Source organism: Mesoplodon bidens, assembly GCF_964165515.1.
Source record: "Mesoplodon bidens genome assembly, chromosome: 1".
Taxonomy (NCBI): Eukaryota; Metazoa; Chordata; class Mammalia; order Artiodactyla; family Ziphiidae; genus Mesoplodon; species Mesoplodon bidens.
This window is the reverse complement of record NC_138176.1, coordinates 147356451-147383579: the sequence shown is the minus strand read 5'-3', so window position 1 is coordinate 147383579 and position 27129 is coordinate 147356451. Positions and strand designations below refer to the sequence as shown.

The following is a 27129-nucleotide window of genomic DNA, read 5'->3' as shown; positions in this document are numbered from 1 at the left end:
TCTACTAATATAAGTAGCGAAATAACTATTGAATTTTGCCTCAATTTCTAGTGGAAAACAAAGTCAAAAACAAATATCATTGACCAGAATTACAGAACTTTAAAATGCTGTTTTAAAGAATCAAAACATCACAAACACCACAAATGCTCTGAAGGAATGAAAAACTGAAACTGATGTAATAGGATAAGAGTATAAATAAAGCTATTTATAAAAACTCTTTGATGTAGGGTTCTTATATTCTTTTTCTGCCCAATCTCCAGCATCCTTCTGTTCTCTACTTATATGTGTTTAAACTGTAAATGTATGATATATATATATATCAGCAAGTCTTTTGTCTGTCAGTCAGATGGAGAATCTGTCCTTAAAGGACTATAATACCAATGAGCTTATCATCTTTAACTTCAGCAAATAATTAGAACTGATAAAGATTGTTTTCTATAAAATAATTATTAGGAAAAGAAGTTCCTGAAGTTCAAATACCCCAAAATAGAGAAAATAATAAATTGAGCAGGAGTACTTTCAAACCCTAATAGGTAGTACCACCTCCAACCCAGAAAATTGGGGATTAAGTTACGCTGATCCTTAGTACGGCAGATTAAAAACTGCTGCAAAGTTGGGCTTCCCTGCTGGCGCAGTGATTAAGAATCCGCCTGCCAATGCAGGGGACATGGGTTCGCGCCCCGGTCCGGGAAGATCCCACATGCCGCGAAGCAACTAAGCCTGTGCGCCACAACTACTGAACCTGCGCTCTAGAGCCCGGGTGCCACAACTACTGAGCCAGCGTGCCTAGAGCCTATGCTCCACAACAAGAGAAGCCACCGCAAGGAGAAGCCCGCGCACCTCAAAGAAGAGTAGCCCCTGCTCACCACAACTAGAGAAAGCCCGTGCGCAGCAACAAAGACCCAACACAGCCAAAAATTAATTAATTGGGGCTTCCCTGGCGGCGCAGTGGTTGATAGTCGGCCTGCCGATGCAGGGGACATGGGTTCGTGCCCTGGTCCAGGAAGATCCCACATGCCACGGAGCGGCTGGGCCCGTGAGCCATGGCCACTGAGCCTGCGCTCCGCAACGCCACAGCATTGAGAGGCCCATGTACCACAAAAAAAAAAATAATAATTAATTAATTTTTTTTAAAATTGCTGCAAAGTGTTTGACACACTCCTCCCACTAAAAGGTGGGGTTTATTTCCCTCCACTTGAACTTGGGTGGGCACTGTGCCTACTCTGACCTGAAAGTGACACTGTGCCAGCTTCCAGCCCCAGGCCTGAAGAGACTGGCAGCTTTGATGTCCTCTCTGTGTACACTCACCCTTAGAGTGCTTGGCTGACACGAAAGAAGTTCAACTACCCTGTAGGAGAGACCTTATGAAATAGAGGCTTGAGGCATGTGAGTGCCAGGCATGTGAGTGAAGCCATCTTGGATCCTTGGACCACACTAGCCACAAGCTGACTATCACCAACAGGTCCTTGTTGATACATGTATTAACATGAAGAATCTTCCTGCTTAGCCCTGCCCGAATCATGAGAGATGACAGGTATTCATTGGTGGTTGCTTGACCTACTAAGAAACGGGGTAGTTTATTGTACACCAAGAGATAATTGGAGCCCTTGCATCATTCTGGTAACTACAGACTAATGTAACCTCTCACTTAAAACTTCTGGAGTTAGGACTCCACACTTTCACTGCCGAGGGCTCAGGTTTGATCCCTGATCAGAGAACTAAGATCCCACAAGCCATGCTGCGCAGCCAAAGAAAAAAAAAAATTCTGTAGTGGTGACTGTCACCCAAAAGAAGGAATCTTAAGTGGTACTATTATCTTGAGAGCAAAACTAGGCCCCATAGATGAAAGTTTTGATAAATAGGCTATAACTCAAAGGGTTTTTATAAATTGGCTAATTTATACTCTTATCCTATTACATCATTTTCAGTTTTTCATTCCTGCATAAAGAAAGAAGATTCCAGCTAAATATAAGAGCTTCCTAGTAGGGTTTTCCATTCCTAGTCTGAAGTGTCTCATGGATGACGTATCATGATGATGCACCCATCACTATAGGAATTCAAGGCCAAGATGGAAACAGTAAAGTAAGCACAACAACAAAATCCTTCAAGTTTGGAGTCAGAAAGACCTGTGTCTACATCTGTTTTGCTATAATTACCTGTGTGTTTTAGGGCAGATGGCTTAATCTCTTGAAGTCTATTTGTTCATCTGTAAAATAGGGATATTAACAACAGCAACTCAGACAGCTGTAATGAGCCCCCGGTCCATTGCAAACTCTCAGTGCACATATTATCAGATCATTATTGCTAATGCTGCAGAAGCATTTCTACATTGGATGGAATGTCGAACCAGAAACCCCCTGTGGTCCTGTCCAACTGAAAACATGCTTAGATGATTCCATGACCACGCATGGAAAGTTTGTTTGCTGAAAGCTAACTGGAAGCAGCCAAAAACATTTTCAATTACAACACAATCAAGTCAATGGCATTCTCTTTCTATTAACTTGAGGTCCTTTAATTTGTACTTAAGCCCCTAATTATTTAAGCAGAAAAGAACAATGGATTTAACTTACATGCCAAAAAAGTTTTGCTTTACTTGTTTGTTGGCTTGACATAATGAGTCACAAAGCTTCCATCGTGGTTTTACCATGTAGATGGCTCACCATTCTTCCCTCCCTTAGTGCCAGCTTCCTTCTGCTCCTCTCTGCTCCTGGAGACTCAAAGTTCAAGTACACCGCCAATCCCATGTGGACGGTGGGATTAGAGGCTGAGTCGTGGACGGGACTTAGAGGACATGGTTTCAGTTCAGTCACTTACTAGTCCTGTGACTTGTGGCAAATTAAAAAATCTCTCTGGGCCTCAGCTTCCTCATCTGGATAATGGGGATGATAGTGAACCCTCAGAGAGATGTTCTAAAGATGAAATAGAATAATGACTCCATATGGTTCAAATGTTGTAAAACAAAATGCCATTGTTAGTAGTTATTACTTTTGCAGCTAAACCACGGCCAGTAATAAATCCCAAGACAACTAAGCCAAATGAAAACTGAGAGAAGCAGCTCAGGATCTTAGATTCATCATTAGTTTCTCGGCTATTTTTCATTAGTATGCTGTTTATTTCTTTCTGGAACAAGACTTTTTAACTTTAAGAAATTACTTTTTGGTAATTGCTTTTATTTTCTTCCCATTTTTTAAAATATAAACTTTTCATTTTAGTATGACATATATATATATATATATATACAGAAAATGCACAGGTTAAGAGAGTATTTCTCAATGAATTTCACAAACTGAACATGTGTGTCACCAGCACCCAGAGGTCCCTCTTATGTGCCCTTCTAGTCACCATCCAGCCAAGGTCGACAGCTACCCTGACTTCTAACTCCATAGATTTGTCTATTTTTGAACTTTATGTAAATGGGAATCTTACAATATATATTCTATTGGGCCTGGCTTCTTCCACTAAAAATTATGTTTGTGAGCTGTGAAAATATTTTTACATGTAGTAATAGTTGTTTGTTCTCATTGTATATAGCATCCTATTGAATGCATATACCACAGTTTTAAAATCAACTATTTCTACTATTGATAGATATCTGGGTTGCTTCCAGTTTGGCGATATTTTTAATGATGCTGCTAAGGGCATTGTTAAACTTTTCTTTTGGTGAACATATATAACAGATTTCTGTTGGGAACATACCTGGGAGTGGAATTGTTGGCTCATAAGTTATGTGTATTTTCAGATTTAGTGGGTCCTCTTTTTGGCACCTGGCGGTTTATTTTATTTATTTATTTTTTTGCGGTACGTGGGCCTCTCACTGTTGTGGCCTCTCCCGTTGCGGAGCACAGGCTCTGGACACGCAGGCTCAGTGGCCACGGCTCACGGGCCCAGCCGCTCCGCGGCATGTGGGATCTTCCTGGACCAGGGCACAAATCCGTGTCCCCTGCATCGGCAGGCGGACTCTCAACTACTGTGCCACCAGGGAAGCCCGGCACCTGGCATTTTAATCAGTGCTTATTTTATATTTGTCTCCCTGCTTCCAGGATCTCACCCTTCCTTTCTATCTCCATACAACAAACTCCACTTAAGTTTTGTTAAAAACTGGACCAATCACATTGTTTGTTTCAAAACATTCTATGATTTGGGAATGTTGCTGTTCATAACACCATCACATTCAAGGTCTTTCCTCTTTGGCCCTCATCAACCATTTATTCATTCAACAAATAATGTTCCCAGCCTTGAGGCACCTCAGATCTAATAGGGACACATGAAAAAAGTAACAGCAATGTAAGACATCTTAGAGCCAAGTTCTGGAGGAACCCAGAGGATCTGAGAGGATTTGAGAGAGGAGGAATTATTTGAGCTGGTGATAAGGAAGAATGGAGACAGAAGAGGAAGGACAGTCAAAAGAACAATATGTTGGGCTTCCCTGGTGGCGCAGTGGTTGAGAGTCCGCCTGCCGATGCAGGGGACACGGGTTCGTGCCCCTATCCCGGAAGATCCCACATGCCGCGGAGCGGCTGGGCCCGCAAGCCATGGCCGCGGAGCCTGTGTGTCCGGAGCCTGTGCTCCGCAACGGGAGAGGCCACAGCAGTGAGAGGCCCGCGTACAGAAAAAAAAAAAAAAAAAAAAGAACAATATGTTGTCATGAAAAAGCATGATGAGTCCAAGAAGGAGGGAAGCACGTTTGATGTGACAACTACATGGGGCACTTTTATGTACAGCCAGATATGGGGCTGAAGCACAGACTGAAGCAGGGTTTTGAAGGGCCCAGTACAGTGTTCAAACCTTACCCCGCAAGCCCCAATTTCTCCATAAGTATGACACACCCTTCTGGTGTGCAAGCTGCTTTTAGGTGGCAATGAGTGAAGGCATTTCATCTTAAGGGTCTGGTTTATTTAAATGTGCATTAGAAAAATACTGCTTTTCTAGTTAAGGAAGAGAGATAAAGTTCCACTTTAAATAAATGGGCATAAGCAAAACTAAAGTGAGTTGATTTAAAGAAAATATTAAACAATGATATATGTGAAATACAGGTATGGGAAAAAATATAAAGGTAGCAAGAAATAATTGGCATAGGGAAACTAATATAAAAAAATGGAGAACTAGGGGTAGTTTTTAAATAGGAGAATGATGCAGTCACATGTGTCCTTTACAAAGACAAGTGCTGAGTGCAGGATACCCAATGTCCGGCCTCATCTGTCACGCTCTCTTGCATCCCTCTTGCCCTAGACAGCTCCTCAGACTAGGCTTGACTTGTCCCACAACCCTGGCTTCATAGCACAACTGGGTGGTTGAGCAATGAACTCCGAAGCCAGACTGCCTGCATTTGGTCCCCAGCTCTCCACTTACTGGCTGGTAACCTGGGCAACTTGTCTTTCTGCCTCATTTGCCACCTCACCGGGTTGTAATGAGGACTTGAAATGTGCCTGGCATTCCACAGGTACTATGCCACATACATGTTAATTGAAATGATGGGTTTGGGTTCCCTGGTGGCGCAGTGGTTGAGAGTCCGCCTGCCGATGCAGGGGACACGGGTTCGTGCTCCGGTCCGGGAATATCCCACATACCGCGGAGCGGCTAGGCCCGTGAGCCATGGCCGCTGAGCCTGGGCGTCCGGAGCCTGTGCTCCGCAACAGGAGAGGCCACAACAGTGAGAGGCCCGCGTACCGCAAAAAAAAAAAAAAAAAAAAAGATGGGTTTTATCTGCCATAAAATGCACCCTCCTTTCTATGCCTTGCAAAAACGTGTCCATTTATTCAAAATCCAGCTGAAACCAAATGTCCATCAACTGATGAATGGATAAACAAAATATGATACATCCATACAATGGAATATTTTCAGCCATAAAAAGGAATGAAGGGACTTCCTTGGTGGCGCAGTAGTTAAGACATCATACTCCCAATGCAGGGGGCCCAGGTTTGATCCCTGGTCAGGGAACTAGATCCCACGTGCATGATGCAACTAAGAGTTTGCATGCCACAACTAAGGAGCCCACGTGCCGCAACCAAGGAGCCTGCCTGCCACAACTAAGACCCAGTGCAACCAAATAAATAAATAAATACTTAAAAAAAAAAAAAGGAAGCGCTGATACATGCTACAACATAGATGAAACTTGAAAACATACAGGCAAAGTGAAACAAGCCAGACACAAAGGCCACATAATATAAGATTCTGTTTATATGAAATGTCCAGAATAGGCAAATCCATAGAGACAGAAAGTAGATTAGTAGTTGCCAGTGGGTGGGGGAAAGGGAAATGGGGAATGACTATTTAACAGGCACAGGGTTTCTTTTTAGGGTAATGAAAATGTTCTGGGATTAGATGGTGGATTAGACTGCACAACTCTGTAAATTTACTAAAAACCACTGAATTTTTCACTTTAAAAATGGTGACATTTATGGTATATGAATTATGTATCAAAAAACAACAACAAAATCCAGCTAAAAGACCCCTCTCTTGCCTGACTGTCCCCTCCTCAGGGCTCCCAGTCCAGATCCCGTGCCGTGTTATATTACAGTAAGGTGGGAGAGGTCAGCTGTCCCCACTGGAATGTGAGCAGCTTGAAGGCAGGGAGAGTGGGTGGTTCATCTACAACTCCCCAGAATTTATCAGAATGACCAGTACCAGTAGTTGCTCCAGTAAATGCCAGTCGGGTCGACAGAGTAAGCAGAACATTACCATCTGAGGGAAGAACAGGCTCGGAGAGTTATTAGGTCCTCAAGTGTACAGGTTCTAAAGTACCAACCTAGTAGCCAAAGATCTCATGCCCCTACACGAGGGCCCAACCCCTGTTGAGTATTAAGACCATGTACAAAACAGCATAAAAAGTCCTTTCTTTTGTCATCGAGAATGAAACAAGCTTAGACTTGGATTTCTTTTCCTCTCCTGTCAACTAGGCTTGTTTGTGCCCAGCAAACATGGCAATCCTGAATTTAGAGATTGTTGGAGCAATGACAATCTCTGCTCTGATAATCACTGACCTGCCAAAGCCGTTGTCAGTAAAGCAGGTACAATTCTTAGTAAGATCCTGGCAAAGAAGCCACACTCGGGGTGAGCACGTTACGATGTAAACACAAGTAGCAGAAATCCTGCAAGCATGGCACCGTTCAACGAAGTAGAGTGTCTTACATGAACATTCCTTAGAGTCAGTCTGCTAATCCTTCTGTCATCACTGATTTGGAAAAAACAAGATGACATGAAACATGTGAGCAAGACCTGGATACATTTCCATACCTCTTTTTATATCCACCTTTGTTTTGGGAGGCAGGTGTGAAATAGAAAAGAACCAGAACATCAGTTTAGAATGCCTGGGTTAGATTGTGGGTTCCATGTGAACTAAGCTGTTTCCTCATGGAGCCTCAGTGTCCTCCTCTGTAAAATGGGGACTATGAATATCCCAGGGACGGTGCAAGGATTAAGTGAGCTAACGTGAAGGACAGTAATACAGACTTGTGGTATGGTTAGAGGACTATGTGAAAAAATGCAAATACATTACCCAAAGAGCTTAAAGGAAAGGTTAAAAAAATTTAACAAGTTTAACCCAGGTGATTTTTCCTTCTTTTTTAGTTTGCATTTTTATTTACTTTCTATAAATTACATGCTTTGGCCATGAGATAAAATTCTTATCTCTAAAATTTCTTCCTGCCTCTTTGCCTCATCTCTCTCTGGGGTTAGGGATTCCCCCCTAATTGGCAACTACCTGTTTTTCATATCTCTGAGTCTCTTACAAGACTCATTCAAGAATCACATCTAATTCCAGAGCCAAATTGCCTGGCATGGAAATCTGGCTCTGCCCTTACCAAGCTATGTAACCCTAGCCAAGTTCCTGAACCTCTCTGCAGCTCAGCCTTCTAGTCTATAAAATGGGGATAATAACTGTATGTACCTCATAGTGTTTTCTTTTTTTTCACATCTTTATTGCAGTATAAATGCTTTACAATGTTGTGTTAGTTTCTGCTGTACAACAAAGTGAATCAGCTATACATATACATATATCCCCATATCTCTTCCCGCTTGCGTCTCCCTCCCTCCCACCCTCCCTATCCCACCCCTCTAGGTGGTCACAAAGCACTGAGCTGATCTCCCTGTGCTATGCGACTGCTTCCCACTAGCTATCTATTTTACATTTGGTAGTGTATATATGTCCATGCCACTCTCTCACTTCATCCCAGCTTACCCTTCTCCCTCCCCATGCCCTCAAGTCTGTTCTCTACATCTGCGTCTTTATTCCTGCCCTGCCACTAGGTTCATCAGCACCACTTTTCATAGTGTTTTTATGTGAATTAAATGAGTTCATCTTTGTAAAGTGCTTAGAATAGGACCAGGCACTTAACACACGCTATGTGAATATTAAGTATATTAAAGGTCTTGTCTTTATGAGGAGTTCCCTAAAGTTCATGCTTTCCCCCACTCCTTCCCCCGCATATGCCTCCTCAGGTTAAACTGATGCTACTGATCCCTAACAGCATCTAGAATATTTCACGGCACTCATTTTTAATGCTGTCAGTCTGTCTGTACTAGCCTCCTTTAAAATAGGTATTTTCTTATTTCTAGAAGATAAATGTAGACACAAAATAAATGGTTTTTAGTGAATCGATCGGATGAGTAAACAAATACCTCTACCGTAGAAAATACAAAAACGTGTTTTTTTCCTTATATGACTTGCCTCATCTGTGAGCTCCTTAAGAACCCAAAGTATTTCTTATCCATTTTGTATCTCCAATGCCTGATATAGAACCTGTATTTACTCAATGAATAAATGGCTGGAGTTATTACTACCAAAAAGGCCAACAAAACACGTAGAATTTTCAAGAAGAGTTTTGGAAGCAAACTTGAAAGTGTTATTTGATAGTTGGGCAAAACCACAAATCATCTTAGGTTAACTGGGAAATTTTTCCATCACATCAAAAATATCACAGATGAGATGGGTATCTCTATATCTCCAATATCATGAGAGGAGCAACTAAAATAATCAAGCATTGGGTATTGGCCTTCCATACAAGACACAAGCCTCTTGAGAACAGAAAGATGAAGACTGAAAAGGGAAGACTGAAAAGGAACAGGACGTGGGGCTTCCCTGGTGGCGCAGTGGTTAAGAATCCGCCTGCCAATACAGGGGACACGGGTTCGAGCCCTGGTCCGGGAAGATCCCACATGCCGCGGAGTAACTAAGCCTGTGTACCACAACTACTGAGCCTGCGCTCTAGAGTGCATGAGCCACAACTACTGAAGCCGCACACCTAGAGCAGGTGCTCCGCAACAAGAGAAGCCGCCATTCAACGCAACTAAAGAAAGACCGCACGCAGCAACGAAGACCCAACGCAGCCAAAAATAAATAAATTAATTTTTTTAAAAAAAAGGAATAGGGCTCAAATGTCAAAAGCATGAAGGGTCAAGAGAGCCAGGGTGCAGTTAAATTAGCTACCTCTAAAAAGCCTGAAAGTTAACTTTAGAGTGAAGAAAAATAAGCACTTCTTTAATGAGACATAATAAATTGTAGAACCAGATGATCTTAAAGGTAAAAGGGAGGGAAACGTAGGTAAGTTCCCCAGAATTTGAATGAATTCATTAATCATGAATCCATAATGTGTGGATGTGTAGACATAATGGCATCTAGGGTTTGTATCTAACTGACATTCAAAGAGTATAACTAGAAATTCATGAATTACACTGTCCAAAATATATCCCATGAAGCCTGCAAATGCCCTGATCTAACAGGGTATTTGTAGAGCTTTTGTGACCTTAAATGACCTGACCCAGCATAACACAAAAGGTGTTCTTTGTAATTAATTTCGTATGGAAACTAGGTAAACTAAGCTTCCCTCAGCCAGGAACAACTGTAAATCTAAATCCATTTATCTTTCTTCTCCAAATCTATAGGACCTCACATATTGACCAAAATGTTTCTTCAGAGGAAAATGTCAGCATAATACATGGAGTTCATTTCTAGACATCCTTGAATGTTTGTTGTTTCTCCAAAGTTGCTGACAATGTGTCTATATATCAATCACCAGCATGTATTTATATAATATAGATCTTCTCTCTCCATGGAATTTAAAGCACTGTACAAGATTTTTTCTTTTTAGATGAACCCAGGATACAGACTTGATAAAGCACAGGACAACTTCATTCTTTCTTAACCTAAAGCTTTAAACTGAAGGCATCTTTAGATCTGAAAAGATCCTACTAACAAACTTTCTCTAAGCCCAGCTCTTAGAATTTATAAAGACCAAGACACCTCTCAAAAAGAAAAAAAAGTCTAGCAAAATTCTGGAAGTATAAAGACCAAGACGCCTCTCAAAAAGAAAAAAAAAAGTTTACCAAAATTCTGGAAGTATTTTAGTGACATCCAGTTGTACCTAAGGAAAAATTCTCAGAACCTGAGAAGGCAAGAGTGAAGTGACTGACATTAAGCACTGAATCCATGGCAAAGGGAGAAATAAACTTTTTAAAATATATATATTTATTTATTTATATTTTTGGCTGCGTTGGGTCTTCATTGCTGCATGCCGCCTTTCTCTAGTTGCGGCGAGTGGGCTTCTCATTGCGGTGGCTTCTCTTGTTGTGGAACGCGGGCTCTAGGTGTGCGGGCTTCAGTAGTTGTGGCACACGGGCTTCAGCAGTTGTGGCTTGCGGGCTCTAGAGTGCAGGCTCAGTAGTTGTGGCTCACAGGCTTAGTTGCTCAACGGCATGTGGGATCTTCCTGGACCAGGGGTCGAACCCATGTCCCTTGCATTGGCAGGCGATTCTTAACCACTACGCCACCAGGGAAGTCCCAGGGAGAAATAAACTATTGAGAACTTTTCTAGCAGGCTGCTGGTGAACACCTGCATTGTAAGAACAGAGTTCAATTCAGCTTTGTCACTGACCTTCTCCCCCAAATTCCTTCTCTGACCCTGAATCTTCAGAAAAGAGACGGATGCTATTAAAAACTAAAGGCAGGAACACTATTTGTTGTATAGACTGTAGTGGTTGTGGAGAGCAAAGACTCACCTAGAACGGGCTTTCCAAACCTTGGCACTACTGACTTTTGGGTCACATAATTCTTTTTTTTTTTTTTTTTGGCAGTACGCAGGCCTCTCACTGCTGTGCCCTCTCCCGCTGTGGAGAACAGGCTCCGGACGCGCAGGCCCAGCGGCCATGGCTCACGGGCCCAGCCGCTCCGCGGCATGTGGGATCTTCCCAGACTGGGGCACGAACCCGTGTCCCCTGCATCGGCAGGCGGACTCCCAACCACTGCGCCATCAAGGAAGCCCCAGATAATTCTTTATTATAAGGGGTTGTCCTGTGGACTTCAGGATGTTTAGAAGCATCCTTGGCCTCTGCCCAGAGATGCCAGTAGCGTTCCGCCCCTCCCAGACTGTGACAACCAGTAATGTCTCCAGACATTGCCAAATGTCCCCTGGAGGACAATCTCCCCCAGTGAAGAACCACTGGTCTAGAACCACCTTATATGTCAGCAATATTCACTACCTCAAATGGGATTCAAGAAACAAGAATCAAGAATCAAGCCTGTAAGAACTCTGTAAGATTTGTACAGGCCATCTAACCTAGTCATTTTCTTCCTGTGACTTAATGCCAGGGTGACTGCGCTTCTAATCCATCCCTACCCCCGATCCTCATTTACTCCCACCATCTTGATCTTCCCTTTAGAAATCCTATGGAATAGCAACCTTTTACAGATTTGAACAATGAAAGTAAAAAGACTTAGAGGGACTTCCCAGGTGGCGCAGTAGTTAAGAATCCGCCTGCCAATGCAGGGGACATGGGTTCGAACCCTGGTCCGGGAAGATCTCACATGCCCCGGAGCAACGAAGCCCGTGCACCGCAACTACTGAGCCTGCACTCTAGAGCCCGCGAGCCACAACTGCTGAGCCCACATGCCACAGTTACTGAAGCCCGTGCACCTAGAGCCCGTGCTCTGCAACAAGAGAAGCCACCGCAATGAGAAGCCCACACACCGCAACGAAGAGTAGCTCCCGCTCGCCGCAACTAGAGAAAAGCCAGCGCGCAGCAACAAAGACCCAACACAGCCAAATAAATAAATAAATAAATTTATTTTTTAAAATAAGACTTAGAGAAATTTGGGGCTGTGCAAAACATGTCTTGTCCAAAATCTCCGCTCCTTTCTATCCAATTTTAAAGGCAAAGAAGTTGAAAGCCAATGAGGTAAATTGCTATGTCCAAAGTCACTTGTCTGCTAAGCCGAGGGAAGATCTTAGTACGAAGACTGGTCCTGGTCCAGGGATTTTCCCAAACCCCACCTCATTTGGGAAGCCTTACAAGAATCTGAATCCTGACCACTATTTACCCTGGGCAGGCTGCTTGAGGACCTAATTCTTACAGTTGGTTCTGATTAAAGTCATGCCTGGCGTTACAGTAGATTCTCCTTCAACGTCAACGATTACTAGCAGCCATTATTATTTTCTGTTTTCAACTTTCAACTTCACATATTCAGTTACAGATGGCTGTTAAGCAATTCCTCAAACACAAGACTCCCCTTTTCTCTATGATTCACTGCTGTAGGCACATACATGTAGTAGCTCCTCACCAAAGTATTTTCCTTATTGAAAACAGCACTGAAATAAATGCGAAACCTTCAAATACTACATATCCTTTTGAAAAGTGACCCATCTTATGCAAAACCAAAAACCACACCATTTGGCCCAATTAAGCAACAATAAATTTGCTTATGCCTCATGGGCTCCACTGGTGTTGACATACCAGAATGAAAAGATGCAGCCGTTGACAGTTTCTATAGCTGTGATTGCAAAACATTATCAACCTCCTCTCCTACGTCCACCCACTATTAATGGTTTTTGACTGTCTAAAACATTACTTCTTTGGACTAGAGTTTTCCATTGCTTCAAACCACAATATAGCATTTTATTCCTACAAATTTGGAAATATAAGCTCAATCTTTTTATTTTTAGAATAACCACTGGTGGGGGAGTAGTGCTTGCAGTGGTGGTACAGATATAGCTTCCATCCCTCCAAGCTCCAAAAGCCTCATGTCTTATTCGTTATCATATCCCCAACTGCTTGCTCTAGAAGCTCAAAAAACAGGTTTGCAGGCTTCCCTGGCAGCGCAGTGGTTAAGAAACCACCTGCCAATGCAGGGGGTACGGGTTCGAGCCCTGGTCTGGGAAGATCCCACACGCCATGGAGCAACTAAGCCCGTGCACCACAACTACTGAGCCTGCGCTCTAGAGCCTGTGAGCCACAACTACTGAGCCCATGTGCCACAACTACTGAAGCCTGCATGCCTAGAGCCCATGCTCCGCAACAAGAGAAGCCACCACAATGAGAAGCCCGCTAATTAAGAGTAGCCCCCGCTTGCCGCAGCTAGAGAAAGGCCACACACAGCAACGAAGACCCAATGCAGCCAAAAACAAATAAATTAAATAAATAAATAAATTTTTTTTAAAAAGTTATTAAAAAAAACGGGTTTGCTAGAGATACAAATCAGCTTTTCACAATGTAGTTTAAAGTGTGTCCATGTTGGCTTCCAGTTTCCACTCACATACTGTGAAGAAGTACAGCAGACCCTTCGTAAATTTAGGTAAGGAAGAGACAAATATATTTGCACGTCCTAAATGGATCCATTTATATATGCCAATATTTAGCATGAATTTGCATGCCTCTAAGTGGTTGTACCTCACAAGGAGATCCACTGTATTTCATGTTGTAATATTTCCTTTTTATCATCCGTAATACGGAATGAGTCTTTGTTCATGCATGATTTACACTTAGTTTTCAATATTAAACATGTCATTTAATGTAAATTCAACACATATTAAATATGTATTCTATACTAAATATATTAAATATAATATTTAATCATCTTAGCACATACATATTTATAATATAGTAGCATATCAATGTTAAATATATAATGCAAATATCAAACATATAATTAATACTGAAATATTAAATATATATAGGATTAATTTGAAGATTTTTTAAAATTTATTTATTTTATTTATTTATTTTTGGCTGTGCTGGGTCTTTATTGCTGTGCACGGGCTTTCTCTAGTTGCAGCGAGCGGGGGCTACTCTTTCTTGCAGTGCGCAGGCTTCTCATTGTGGGGGCTTCTCTTGTTGCAGAGCTCGGGCTCTAGGCATGCAGGCTTCAGAAGTTGTGGCTCGTGGGCTCTAGAGCGCAGGCTCAGTAGTTGTGGCGCACAGGCTTAGTTGCTCCGCGGCATGTAGGATCCTCCCGGACCAGGGCTCGAACCCGTATCCCCTGCATTGGCAGGCGGATTCTTATCCACTGCGCCACCAGGGAAGTTCAGAAGGTTCTTTTTTTTTTTTGACCGTGTTGGGTCTTTGTTGCTGCGTGCAGGCATTCTCTAGTTGTGGTGAGCGGGGGCTACTCTTTGTTGCGGTGCGCAGGCTTCTGATTGCGGTGGCTTCTCTTTGTTGTGGAGCATGGGCTCTAGGCATGCAGGCTTCAGTAGCTGTGGCACTCAGGTCCAGTACTTGTGGCTTGCAGGCTCTAGAGCGCAGGCTCAGTAGTTGTGGCGCACGGGCTTAGTTGCTCCACGGTATGTGGGAACTTCCCGGACCAGGGCTCGAACCTCTGTCCCCTGCGTTGGCAGGCGGACTCCTAACTGCTGCGCCACCAGGGAAGCCCTGAATTAGAAGATTCTTAATGGCTAAAACTATATTTAAATTTTTTCAGTGTTAACCCACCCCCCCATCACAGTTTCCTATATGCCACAAATGCTCATTTCTTGTTCGAATACTGTTTAGTCATGTGTTATATATATAAATAAAGGTCACTCACCTTATCTATATGTGCAAATTTAGACACAGTGAAAAAAAATAATGAAATCCAAAATAGTTGCCTATAATAGGTGCCTCTCATTCTTGCTAGAAGTGCTGGATACAAAAGGGAATTTTTCAATATTTCTTTAGGATGTTTAACAGGCATCTCAGTAAACATGCCCCAAACTGAGCTCCTGATTCCCTCTGCCCCGCTTCAGCCTGTTCTCCTTTGGTCTCCCCCATTGAACCCAGTAACTCCAGCCAGAATCCTCATCCCTTCCCTCCACCCTACATCCAGGCCATCACCAAGTCTTGCTATTTCTGCCAGCCATTGGTGAAACCCATACCACAGCTGAACCGAGACTAAAAAAGGCAAGAGGGTGCACAGAAGAAATGGTCAACCCAGTTGACCAGCATGACCCCACCTTCACTGCCAACTTCAAAAACGGACTCTAATCTCGCTTTGTCTGCCACAACATCCTCCCTCCAGTTCAGTCTTCACCCAATGGTCAGTTATTGTTTAACAAGTAAATTGTTTATCTTGGCTTTTCATTGGGCTCAGGAGGAACAAAACTCTTTTCCGTGGTCATGAACGGCCTACATACTATAGGACTCAGTTACCCACATGACCTTACCTCGTGCCTCTCTGTTCCTTGCTTCCTGCAATGCAGCAACATCGGCCTCCTTTACGTCCTTCAACATGCTCAACTTTTTCCAGCCTTAGGACCATCATAAATGCTACACCTTCTAGACCTTTCCTTCCATCAGACACCTTCAGCATCACATCCCTAGAGGAGTCGTCTCAGACCACTACAGCTCAGAGTCCCACCTTCTATCGTCTAGTACCTCTCAGTTCCTTCAGAGTACTGAATCCTATCTCCATCTCCAAAGAAAGTCCCATGAGGGCAGAGAACTTTTGTTCTCCACTGCATACCTAGTACCAGTATCTGGCACATAGCAGCTACTCAATAAATAACAGTTGAGGGCTTCCCTGGTGGCGCAGTGGTTGAGAGTCCACCTGCCGATGCAGGGGACACAGGTTCATGCCCCCGTCCGGGAGGATCCCACATGCCGCGGAGCGGCTGTGTCCGTGAGCCATGGCCGCTGAGCCTGCGCGTCCAGAGCCTGTGCTCCGCAACGGGAGAGGCCACAACAGTGAGAGGCCCGCGCACCGCAAAAAAAAAAAAAAAAAAAAAAAAACCCAAAAAACAAAAAAAATAAATAACAGTTGAGTCTGTGTCTATACAAAAAAAATAGGTCATTTCAATGTCTGGTTTAAGCCAATTTAATTCATATTCATCTTTTTTTTCAAGTATACCTATTTACTAGGTCTATATTTTGATAAGTTTTTAAAACTCATAAATAATTACCACTAGCTCTAACTACATAGTATATTGTTAAAAACAGCTCTAATTTAACATTTATATGCTACCCATTTTTAATGTCCTATTCAGTACATATGATAAGGAATAAAATGATTTGCAGACAGTGCTAGAAATATTAGCTGATTATTAGGTATACTGAGGATTTTTAAAAATTTCTTGAATTGGACTTCCCTGGTGGTACAGTGGTTGGGAGTCCGCCTGCCAACGAAGGGGACACGGGTTCGAGCCCTGGTCTGGGAAGATCCCACATGTCGCTGGAGCAACTAAGCCCGTGTACACACCACAACTACTGAGCCTGAGCTCTAGAGCCCATGAACCACAACTACTGAGCCCGCGTGCCGCAGCTACCGCAGCCCGCATGCCTAGAGCCCACGCTCTGCAACGAGAAGCCACCGCAATGAGAAGCCCGTGCACCACAATGAAGACTAGCCCCCACTCGCCGCAACTAGAGAAAGCCCGCGCACAGCAACGAAGACCCAACGCAGCCCAAAAATAATACTAATAAAAAATAAATAAATAAATTTATTAATAAATAAATAAAGCCAGGATCTTCGTGGTGTACCTTCAGCAGAATTTACATAATATTTTGTTTGTTTGGCTTGTTTGTTTACTACAAAGAACCTTCCTGGAATGTACACTCACCTTCAAGACCAATTCTAGGGTCCCCAAGCCTAGTAGTCACAGGATTCCACCAGCCATTGAGGAAGTACCTTACAGAGCTATAGATCTAAAAATGGCAGGTAGACGCACAGAGGGAGTTGTACCTCCAAGACCCAAGAAATGCAATTTTGCCAAACCAAGGAAAATTGTGCAGAGGGAGAAAGTGAGGCAGGGGCTAGCAAACCAGTACGACAGATCAGAGTGGTTGTGCCAGTTGTTAAAGCAGGACTAAAGTTTTGTAAAAGGTTCTGGGGAAACATTAACAACTCAGACAAAGACACTAGCGCTCGTTTCAGGCCAGGTCAAGGGAAAATACTTAACTGAGCCCTGCAATTGAGAAAAAATCTAGATGGACTCCTGTAGCAGCAGTTGGCACTTGGCAAAATCTCAAAGGTCAAAAGAGACAGTTTAAAACACACACACACACACACACACACACACACAAGTTGTCTTGACAGTTACTTTCAGAAAAATCATTAATTATAATTAAATGACAATAGAAAAAATGATAAACAATATAGGAACATGAGTGAGTCAAGCGTAATTATCTGTAGGGCATGCAATTCACAAGACTGTTCAAAACTGAGCTGTAAGTTTTAGATGGAAATCGCAGAAAGATTGCCAAACACGAGGCTTTGATTTGGAAACAGAGAAGTGCTGAAATGATTGCACCATCCCCACACTTAGCTACGCCTTGCTCGTTACTTAGTCACGGCCTCCATCAAGGGCTCGTAGTGGCACAGAAAATAATGAAACCAGAGAAACCAGAGAAAATATGACAGCTTAACAGGAGAGGTCTGGGGAAAAAAAATCATGCTTACTCAGAAAGATGTGTTTGTGGTTATATTTTGAGTAGAACACACAAGTAGTACTACGCTTTCAGTCATACCCGTGCTGTGTAAAAGCCTGTGTTTTATTCATTTATTTGACAAGTATTTATGGAGTACCTACTCTTTGGCAGACTCTGCTCTAAGGTGCTTGGGATACATCAATAAATGAAGCAGACGTTCTAGTAGGGAAGAGACAGACAATGAGCCATAAAATCACATAGCATGGAAAAAAGTACTGTATGAAAAAATAGAGCAGGGTAGGGAGATAGAGAGTGCCAACAGGAAGGAGGAAGTGCTGTCTTAGACAAAAGAAGAGTAAAGACTTGGAGGAGGTGAAAAAGTGAACCGTGGATGTATTGGGAGAAGACGGTTCAGGGAGAGGGAGCAAAGACTGCAAAGGCCACAGAGGGCATGAAGCTGTGGCTAAAGCCAAGTGCTAACAGAGTCAGCGGTAGGAGGTGTGATTAAAGAGGTAATGGGACTAGAAAGGCAGTGCTTCATGTGGCTTTTGAGGGAGACACAGAGGCTCTGGAAGGTTTTCAGCAGGGGATTGACATGATCTGACTTTGTTTTATAGGTCGCTCCGGATACTGAGTCAAGAACCAAGCATATGGGATAAAGGGCAAAGATGGAAGCAGGGAGAACAGATAAGCAGACTGCAGTTCCCCTGACAATTTCATTGATCTCTAGCCAATGAGGAAAGGGCAAGACCCTTCACACATTACTAGGATGTGTGAGAACATGCGTGTTACCATTTGATTCAGGGTCTGTGGGCCTCCTACACGTCCCGCTGTGGGAGTGACTCCTAGGTTCCACTCTGGGAAGGATGCTGGGAGAATATTCTAAGATCCCTGCCTTCCCAGGCTTGGTCTCATCTGCTGGGAGTGGTTGTCTATGAATATGGAGCCACTGCAGACACAAGGCACAAATTCCAGAACTCATTAGTACCCTCGGAGTTAGTAGTTTCTGTCTACTCATTGGCAACTCTACATATAACTTGAGGTGCATCCTGGAACCCACAATGTAGGGCAAAGAGCCAAGGAAGTACCTGGGCCAAACTATTGTTTGCATCAGCTGGTTAGAGCTAGCTTGTTACAGGATTCCCTTTGCTCTGCAAATAGGATTTCACTGGAGGCAATTCTCTGAATACTTGTTCAGCCACCTGCCCTCCTTCCTCTTGTCTTTGCCTTAGCCAAGAGTATACCAGCAGCCCCACTGGAAACACCACACCACTGTGGCTCACAGAGCTATATATTCACTTGGTATTGTTCTTCCTCAGTGGATCTCTTTGTTCACTCTCCCTAATTGTGAGAAAATGCACTTTTTCCTATAATTATCTAATAAATTCCTTCTAATTTTAACAAAATGCATTTTTCCCCTTCTCATAATTACCTAGTAACAAGTCTGGGCCTTTCAAAGAATGTTAAAGAGCAGAAAAAAGAGGTATAAACTTTTTTTTTTTTTTGCGGTACACGGGGCTCTCACCGCCGTGGCCTCTCCCGCTGCAGAGCACAGGCTCCGGACGCGCAGGCCCAGTGGCCATGGCCCACGGGCCCAGCTGCTCCGCGGCATGCGGGATCCTCCCGGACCGGGGCACAAACCCGTGTCCCCTGCATCGGCAGGCGGACTCCCAACCACTGCGCCACCAGGGAAGCCCCAAGAGGTATAAACTTTTAAACAATGCGATGGGCACCCAAGCACTGCAACAATTCACCTCCTCCCTGCCCTTGGCCTCCCCCATCCTGCCATGCTTTCAGAGGCTTAGCTGTGGATAAAGCTTCCATTCTGGTTGCTTTCTGAGTTCACTACCTCTCCATCATATTCTATCCAAGAATTTTTGCTAAAATGCTTGTGGAAAAAAGTAGAAGTCATCCAAATAAATATGATCCATGATACATGCCTATGGAATGCAAAAATGCTGTTATTTTAGATGGTAATGAATTTGGGCAAAGAAATTCTTATTGTATTTATTGAGCACTGAACTATAAAATAGGAACATTGAGGGATGCAAATGTTATTCAGACACAAATTCTGCCTCTTAATTTCTGTTTGGCAGGGAAAACAGTATATGTACAAGTAGCCAGTGATATAAATGCCATGAGAAGTGCACAGATAAGACACTGTGGCAGTTCTGAGAAAGTCTCATACTGTGATTATGATTATGACCAGTTAACACTAACCAACAAAAGTCATAATAGGACCTACTTAAGTTTGCTGTATTGTATTAAGTTCTTTTACACAAAATATTTCTACTTTGCATTAGCCGTTTCCAGAATCTATATTCCGTTGTCAGCAAGACACTTGCCAGTCTCTCACTTGACAGATATAATAGCATCATTCTTTTTGCTTCTAATCAACATAGTATACCTCTCTGAGAGAAAAGAAAACGGCACCTTGGTGATTCTAAGTTACATTTTCTCCATACAACTAAGATACAAAAACCAAAAGAAACTTGCAAAAATAGTGCCTGCCTATAATGGCAATGGCACTTGGTCAAAAGGAGTGATCTTAGGAAGAGAATCCTGGATTACAACCAGCAGAAGAGGTCATGAAAGGAGTAAGGTAGTGAGATAAGAATTCAAACACAGAAAGGCATCTAAACATGATGTATATCATGTTGACTATGTGCCATATCATACTGACTACACACCAGGCACTGTTCCATGCCCTATTTACACAATAGATTAACTTATTTAATCCTTGTAACAACCTTGTGAGGTAGGCATTTCACAGTCGGGCAAACTGAGTCACAGAGAGATTTAGGTAACCTGCATACAGCCCATACGTAGCCAAGCCAGGATTTGAACCAAGGTAGACTGTGTTCTTAGCCACTTCCCCATGGAGTTTAAATTTAATGTGAATGGTCATCCTTTTCCCCCAGGTTGTCATTTTCACTCTGGCTAGCTACCTTTTCTTTCCCTCCACATGTGACCAAATTTTGCTGACTACCCCCAGAACAAACTAGCCCACAGAGCCAAGTTCAGTACGCTGCAGCTTTCGTCTTTTATAATCTAACTAAATTCCAACGTAAATTCTCAACCACTACATTCTTCCCTGGGAAAGTCTAAAATAAAATAGTAAGATCATCTGCATGGAGAAATATATCATAGATATTAGCTGGTAGAATAAAAATAACAGCAACAGAAAAAACATCAGGCCATTGAATTTTCTGTTAATAATAAGTTGCAGTGCCCCACTGAGTTTTCTGTGTCACCAAATCCTCCCAGTTGTTACACAAAGGCAACTTTGTCTTGAGAAGGCTACTGAGAAGATGGGCTTAATCTTGGCAAGGTCTTGGTGTACCAAGAACCATGTTATTATTTTTAAAAATAAATGACAGCAAACAAAAAGAAATATTATTTAAGCTGTCTTTTCAAAAGGCACAGTGCTATCATCATCATGGACACGGATCCCTACTTTTCAGAAACATGAATATTTTACTCGAGCTCAAAAGGCCCAAATACACATTTTCAGAATGGCAATCAAATTGACCTAAGAGAATTAACACCTGAAAAAAATCTTATTCACTTTATTCAATACTTCTTTGTTTCTTTTGGCATGATGTGTAATGCTTAAAATGATTGAGCCAGGTCTCAGTGCCCTGAAAGGTAAATATTTTTTATTATAATTTTTACAGGCTGGCATTTCCTTGGTCAGGTAGAAGTGTCCTGTTCCTGTTTCAGCTACACAATGCCCCACATATATTGCACATCCACCCATTGCCCATTGTTATGTATAGTTAACTCTTGCTCACTCACATGTGGATTATCCACTGCTTCTGAGATCAGGTTGTTTTTTTCCCCAGTAGGTGGAAACTCAAGGAATATGAGCAAAATTGACTATTAGCCAAAGCAAAGCATAATCAGGAGGCAAACGCTGTCAGCAAATCCCCTTTCATCAACATACACCCACCTACTATGGTCTTGGCACTGGGCCGCCATGTTCCTAAGAACCACAAACATACAGTATTCCCAAAGACAAATATCGTGATTTGAGGCCGGCGATTGTTTTCTTGATTAATGTAAATGGCTGTAATTTTAAGTATACATTTTGCACTACCCGGAATCTGCTGAGACCAAAGGATTGATATTTTCTCAAAATCACAAAGGGTTTTCAGGGTTACACCAGCCCTTTGTCTTCTGATGTCATCTCTCTTAAGTGGCCTTCAGAAAGGTAGATTGTTCTTTTGATTTCTAAAATGACCCCACTCTTAAAACCTGATAGGGTTTACCAAAAAGAGAAACTATAAAATATAGTCGAGCATTTCTATCATAGTATCAGTTTCCTCATGTTTTGTATTTTACAGACATATAAACTGTTTACATCTAAACACACCCACAAATCACTTTTGCATAAACTAAGTTCCTAAGATGACAAAAACTCAACATCCACAATGAAAAAGAATGCTCGTATTATATACCTAAATTACATAAACTAAGTTGTGATTTTTTTTTTTTTCAGGTGTCCTTAAACCACTGCAGAAAGTAGAGGAAAGGCAGAGTGGAGCGTAGTTGAAAGAAAGGCTTGTGCCTTTTGTAATCAGTTTACTTTGGGTTGTACCTAGAGATGACATCTTGAACTCATTCAGATGAGCCATCTATTGCAGTGCACTAGGAGCATTTGAATTACAAAAGGGGGGTGAGCCTCAAATTCCTACAGTTGCCAGTTCACCTGCAATAGTTGGAGGGCATCGATAATCTCCATGTGAGCTTTCGGGTGAACATATTACTTAACAGGGTTTGGAGCTCACCTGTTTCTTGGCATTTTATTCCTCCAGACACTCTCTCCCCTTCTACTTTCACTGGAAAATTCCTTCCTTGCCCCCTTTTCCGGGCAAAAAGTAAGAGGTTCCGAAAAGAGGGGGTACACTGACTTCGAGGGAAGGATATCCTTTCCCTCTGCCTCCTTTCCCCCATACAGAGGCTGTCAGAATAGAAGAGGAGGCAAATATGAAAGGAGCAGAAACAATCAGAAAGCAAGCTCAGACCATCTCAGGAGCGTTTCACTGACAAGATGATTCAGGACCACACACAAAAAGTGGCAGGGTGCCATTTCCCCCTAAATCCTTCCGTATGAGACGTTTTGAACAACTTGAGGTGGCAGTTGAACAATTACTTATTATCATTTCTATGCTAGTTCTTCTCTGGAGCTTCTAAAGGCCTTCTATCTCATAACCCAAGTCATCCTTGCACTGCCATTATTGAAAATCTTTTTCCAGTTGTCCTCTGAAACAATTGCTCTGAGCAGGTGGTTGTTGTGACTAACACACACGTCTTAGAATATTAAACCAGAAAATCAACATCGTCATAAGACACAGAGACTGGTCCCAAGAGGAAAAATATATCTTAATAAGGCAAGTAGCTGAAATGTTCCAATAGAACCTTTAACTTGGAATCATTCCGACAAACACTTTTTAAACTGCATTTACATATTCCTTGTAATTTCACAAACGTGTGGCACACAAATTCTAGATTCATTCAAAATCTATCCTTTTTCTAAGTCTTATGAATCCCAAACTTAAGCCCTCTTCAGAGTAAGTTTTTTCTAGGATTATGCGTCCTCTGGGAAAACTGAATCACAGTTTCACTTGAACCTCGGTCTAACTTTGAGGAGATCTCCCTTCCCCCACCAGCACCCCTGTATCCAGTCCTGAAAAATCAGAAGGGACTTGAAATGTGGAGATGGGAACCTGTCTGAAACAGGCAAATACTTTCCTACAGCAGTCAAAGCTCAATCATCTGGGACGGGATTTATTTTTAATCAACTGATCAAAAGTAGAATTTGGAAAGCAAATTCATTTTGTAAGAAAATAACTTCATCTACGTTAACCTTCTAATCTTTGTTTAAATTACTGAGAACAGGTTCTGTTACTAGTAAACCAAAGAGAACAGTCTAATCTGAATGCTCTTATCACGTGAGGGAAAAAAATGGGAGTAGTCCTAAACACTAGTCAGAGCAAGTACTGAAGACATGTGTCCAGAAGCACATAGTTTCCTTGCTTCCTATCTTGATTTCATCCTCAGCGTCACCAACTGTTTTGGGCAAAATTTACTCTACAGCAGCACAGGTAGGGAATCAAAAATACATTGAAAATTAAAACTATAGAGATTGGAGTAAAGTGATGATGCCGAGTTTTCAATCTTACAAATTTCTGAAAACTCAAAAACTAAGAGAAAGATAATAAATCTTCAAAATTTGATTCATTTAAAGCATATGTTCACAAAAGATTCTTGAGCAGAATTTAAGCGTAACCTAGTCAGGTAAAGAAGCATGGCAGAGTTAGGCTAGGAGATTGGTTTTGGTCAATTTATTTCTTCCTTTAACAAATATTGAAGTAATGAGCTGGGCTCGTGAAATGTCTGATTCCTCATTTTCCCCGTGCGCAGTAATTAAGCAATGGTATGTGTTGGGCTGGCCAAAAAGTTCGTTCGGGTTTTGCCCTACAATGTTGCAGCAAAGTCCGAACGAACTTCTTGGCCAACCCAATGTATCAGAACAAGGAGAAGGGTAAGGTAGACAAGAAAGGATACAAAAAGCCAAATTTCTTTCTTTCCTTCCTCCTGTTTCCATTTCAGACTGGTTTAGTTTTGTTTCCCTCCAAGATTTCATATCCTCAGTCTGACAAGGATTATGGTTTGAATTAATAGCAACACCAACTCCCGTAAAATGCTATCTCATCGCCTGGACTGGGTACTTGGCTTTGTCTTTGTCTAGTTTTACTCTGTTGTGTTTTACTCTGCTGACAACCTTTCACCCTTTAGGACTGGCACCTGCAGTTCTCAGACGCTCTTGGTCTAAATTGCAATGGTCCTTCAAACTGTGGCAACCTCTTCATGTTTGTGTTGTCAACCCTTTGCTTTCTCTGCCCTAAAAAATTTGTGTGACTCCAGCATTACAAGTTTGAAAGAACACATTTCTATCCTACATTCATGCTAAAGAAAACCGAGTGAGCCATTACAACACCACTAGAAAAAAGTTGCTTGATTTTTCGTTCAAATCAGTACAGCCTACGGGTGAGTACCTGGAGGACACTATCTCTGATTAGCTTTCAAGAAAGAAGCCTCATCCCCAAATGCCTTGGGACAGTACCCAAGAGTATATGAACTTTTGCCTAAATAAAAAATGAATCACTTATTTGAAAAATTCCACTTCATTTATTTTAACTGACTTCTTAAATATCCGGTGACTGATTTGTCATCTGTCTGAGTTCATCAACTCTACGCTTCTATGCGGACTGAATTTTTAACTTTAAACAACCAAGCCTGTACTCAGTGTTACCTTGGGAGGTAAATGAGTACAAGAGGACATCACATGCCCCAGCAACCCTCCCCCACCCCCGCCTTACCACTCACTTAAGCGAGACGCCTGTCATAAAGGTTTCCTCAATCTCACTTTAATAATCTGAGTCTAAAAAGTCACCTGTGCCTCTGGACGGCCCAACCGTATGCTTTCAAGAGCGAAAAAAAAATCTGTTTCTTGTATGGAAAAGGTTTCATCACCAGAGGAAACGATGGGGCTGACTATATGATTTTCTGCTTTTCCAGAAGCTGACGCTTTTAAAATCTTTTTATAAACCATTTCTTTCCCATTAAATATACCAGAATCGGAAGGGGGTGGTAGAATGAGGGGAGATAAGGGCTAAAAAGAGAAGAAAACAAGATTTCAAAATTGGGACCCAAATGTAACATTAAGGGACAGTAGTTAGAAGGATTGCCCAAAGCTACCTTACCTTTGTTATGTATTTGCAGTCGCCCACTTCAGAAATTAACACCATTCACAGCCCGGTAGCAATTTACAGAGCTAGGAAGTAACCTACAACATCTTCTCGGCCTCCCTCTTTTTAATGTAAAACCAAAATAAGGAGTGTCCAGCTACTCCCTACCGCGCCGCTTAAAGCAACAGATCTTTTGAGGCTTAACTCCCAGGCTCTGGGAATTCCAGTTTGTCAGAATTTCTTAACCTTGGAAACCTGCAGGGAGAAACTCTCTACGAGGAAAACTCCCTGAGCCCCGGCTTCTCACTGTCCCAAACTGCACATTCCAAAGTGGGAAGCAGGAGCGATAACCAGAAGGCAGCTCTCTGGGGCTAAATTCCTGGCGGGAGCGTGAACTTGAAAGCGCGGCGATTCCACTGGCAGAGCGGCGTCGGATCCGCACCCGGGGGAGACCGGCGGCCCAGGAAGCCCTGCTGCGTCCGGCGCTGCGCGCGGGGAGCGCTCAGTCTCGGCTCCAGCTCTTCCCTGTTCCCTCCTCCCCTCTGCCCTCCCCCAGCCGAGGCTCCGCGCCTCACAGTAGCAAGGCTGTCTCTCGTCTACTCCCTTCCCTTAAACTCACCAAACCAGATTTTTACTCCCAGCACCGGCAACTTCCCGTAAATCTGCATTGAAATGTTATCCTGCTCGCTGAGCCTTCGCTGGCTGAAGGCCAGTGCAACATTCCTGTTGTTTTAGGAGGGCAGATACCTTTGCTGAAGGTTAAAAAAAAAAAAAAATCTTGTCTTGACTGGGAGAGATTTGGGGACTTCACCTCACAGACTTTTCTCCCCGCTCAAAAAGTCACATCCATTTCAGACAGCCAGAAACAGCCCCAGAAGTGGCACCTGCGCCACCTGAGGACATCTGTCTGAATCAGACGTCTGGCCCCTTTGGGCTGCTGAGGGAACCCAAGCAGAACCACGTTTGAGGAATAAGGAACCAGCTGTTGAATCACGAGCCGATCAGTACACCCCACCCCCGTTCTTCCCCCCTAGGAAAGAAGTCGTTTGAGCAGGTAGGATCACCGCGAGCTCGGCGGCGGGCCTGAAGACGGGGGAACCTCCCAGAGTGTCCTTACCTGAGGCAGAGCACCGCTTGGACGAGCACGAGGAGGAACGTCACGCGGACCAAGCCCTGACCTTTGCCGGGGCCTTCGCAGCAGGGCCTGGGGCCTGGGCGTTGCTCGTTCAGAAGTGGCTCATTTTAATGCGCTCTGACCTAAAGTTGCAGCTGGTTTCTAGAAAGGGAACAAAAAACACTGCATTTAAAAACAGCAGCCAAGCCCTTCCTTCACCTTGCCTGATCTCTGGGTAGCTGGTTCTAACTCCCACCCCATCCCCGTCGCAAAGAAATCCGCAATCTGTGCCCCACCCCTTCGCATTACCTGTTTACACAAGAGTTAAGGAGCCTCACGCATTTCAATTGAGCGCTAAGCCTGTTTGTAGGCGCGTAATCGGCCAACAGGAATCGAATTCTGTGACTAAACAAACTAGAAGAGGAAGCAGGCACCACCAGGAACCTAAAACGGAGTTGTGATTTCGGGTTGCAATGTCATTCAACTGAGAAAAAAAAAAAAAAAAAAAAAGTGCTGCTTCTCACTGGGCTGCTTTAGTGAAGGAATACTCCAAAAAATTTTTTGGGGGGGTTAAATTAGTTAATACATACAAAAAGCTTAGAACAGTGCCTGGCACATTGTGTTAGCTGCCACTATATATTTTTAAATTATTATTAT

The 27129-nt window shown here is 42.9% G+C and overlaps 1 protein-coding gene across 3 annotated transcripts in view; it reads right to left on the bottom strand.

Annotated features, from left to right (window-relative positions):
- RBM47 (RNA binding motif protein 47) overlaps positions 1 to 26680 on the bottom strand; it is a 172495-nt gene extending 145815 nt beyond the window's left edge. For 2 of the 3 annotated variants that reach the window (XM_081251244.1, XM_081251246.1), the window contains exon 1: positions 26476 to 26680. The gene's annotated coding sequence lies outside the window, so the exon portion shown is untranslated. Of the gene's footprint in view, positions 1 to 25373; positions 25835 to 26475 lie in introns of those variants that run through there. The other variant, XM_081251245.1, reaches the window with a different exon arrangement.
- Positions 26681 to 27129: the final 449 nt, after the last annotated feature.